Source organism: Rana temporaria, chromosome 5 (genome assembly GCF_905171775.1).
Source record: "Rana temporaria chromosome 5, aRanTem1.1, whole genome shotgun sequence".
In the NCBI taxonomy this organism is placed as follows: Eukaryota; Metazoa; Chordata; class Amphibia; order Anura; family Ranidae; genus Rana; species Rana temporaria.
In genome coordinates, this window is record NC_053493.1 from 354,132,029 (window position 1) to 354,134,553 (window position 2,525).

The following is a 2,525-nucleotide window of genomic DNA, read 5'->3' on the forward strand; positions in this document are numbered from 1 at the left end:
TGGCTGCATTTCAGGCCCTTCCCTGTTAACCAACAGTTGTACTGCTACGATATACACCCTGAAGCCACACAGACTTTCTAGCTACTTTGTGAGTGACTTGATTAACCGCTTAAGCCCCGGACCAAAATCCGGACCAAAATGCTGCCTAAAGACCCAAGGTGTTTTTACAGTTCGGGACTGTGTCGCTTTAACAGACAATTGCGCGGTCATGCGACGTGGCCCCCAAACAAAATTGGCGTCCTTTTTTTCCCCACAAATAGAGCTTTCTTTTGGTGGTATTTGATCACCTCTGCGGTTTTTGCGCTATAAACAAAAATAAAGCAACAATTTTGAAAAAAATGCAATATTTTTTACTTTTTGCTATAGTAAATATCCCCCAAAAACATATATAAAAACATTTTTTTCCCTCAGTTTAGGCCGATACGTATTCTTCGACCTATTTTTAGTAAAAAAAAAAATCGTAATAAGCGTTTATCGATTGGTTTGCGCAAAATTTATAGCGTTTACAAAATAGGGGATAGTTTTATTGCATTTTTATTAATTTTTTTTTTTTTACTACTAATGGCGGCGATCAGCGATTTTTTTCGTGACTGCGACATTATGGCGGACACTTCGGACAATTTTGACACATTTTTGGGACCATTGTCATTTTCACAGCAAAAAATGCATTTAAATTGCATTCTTTATTGTGAAAATGACAGTTGCAGTTTGGGAGTTAACCACAGGGGGCGCTGTAGGAGTTAGGGTGCACTTAGTGTGTGTTTACAACTGTAGGGGGGTGTGGCTGTAGGACTGACGTCATCGATTGTGTCTCCCCTATAAAGGGGATGACACGATCGATGCGCCGCCACAGTGAAGCACGGGGAAGCCATGTTTACATACGGCTCTCCCCGTTCTTCAGCTCCAGGGAGCGATCGCGATGGAGCGGCTATAAACAAATAGCCGCGCCGTCGTCCCGGATCGCTCCCCGAGCGAACCCGACCGCCGCATGTAGCGGGGGGGGGTCCCGATCGGACCCCCCACCCGCTAGAAGGCAAGGACGTACATTTACATGCGGCGGTCGGGAAGTGGTTAAAAATCATGATAAATTAATTATCTTTTTATTCCACAGGGCCACTGCTTTTAGAAAATATATACCGTAATGTTCTGGGGGTTTAACCACTTAAAAAGACCGTGGCCCGGATTCACAAAGCACTTAAGCCGACGTATCTCGAGATAGGCCGCGTAGGTGTAACTATGCGCCGTCGTATCTGCACGGCGTGCCCACAATCTGAGATACGCCTGAAAATAGGCTTCCTACGACCGACGTAACTTGCCTATGCCGTCGTATCGTCGCCGTCGTATCGTAGGCGCATATTTTTACGCCGGGCGCATTTGCCGCTCCCATAGATTTTCTATGCACATATGCAAATGAGGGAGATACGCCGATTCACAAACGTAGTTGCGCCTGGCGCATCATATACGCGGTTTGCGTAAGTCGTACGTCCGGTGTAAAGTTATTCCCCATATAGGAGGCGCAACTCATGCAAAAGTATGGACCAGGGAACACAAGCCGTCGTATCTTTTGTCGTTTACATTGTACGTGAATATGACTAGGCGTAGGTTACGTTCACGTCGTAGGCAGCGATTCGACATATCTTAGGCAGTTGTCTCGACGTGATTCTGAACATGCGCACTGGGATGCGGCCATGGGACAGCGCATGCGCCGTTCATTTTAAGTACTTCTATGACGCTTGGCCCATCATTAGCATGGCTCACGCCCACTTCCACCTACACTGGCTTACGCCGAGGAAACCCAGCGTATCTTTAACAGCGAGTGGGAGCAAGTGCTTTGTGAATCCAGTGCTTGCCTCTGTGCGCTGCGCCGGCGTAGCGTAAAAGAGATACGATACGGCGGCATAAATATGCGCCGATGTCTGTGAATCCGGGCCCAGGCCTTTTTTTGGGGAAAAAATTCACTTAAATTAATTAAAAAACAAAACAAAAAATAAACAGTAAAGTTTTGTATAATGTGAAAGATGGTGTAAAATTGCGCCCGCTCGTGGAATGGCGACAAACTACATTACTTATAAAACTCCATAGGCAACATTTTAAAAATGTTTACAGGTTACCTGTTTAGAGTTACAGGGGAGTTCTCACACTAGAATTATTGTTCCCACTCTCACAATCACAGCGATACCTCACATGTGTGGTTTGAACACCGTTTACATTTGCGGGCACGCCTTACATATTCGTTCACCTCTGCACTCAAGCATGGAGGAATGGGACGCTTTAAAAAAACATTTTCTTATTTATTTAACTTTTTATTTTTACACTGTCCCTGTTTTTTTTTTCACTTTTATTCCATCCCTTGTAATAGAAATAAGCATGATAGTTTTTTTTTTAATGAGACATCTGTGGTCAAAAAGACTCCAGATCGCTCATTAACCTTTAAAAACAAAAAAAATGCATTTTGCCTTTAAAAAAAAAATGTATATTTCTGTCTGCCTGTGAACAGGAAGTGACATCAGATGTCACTCCGGTCC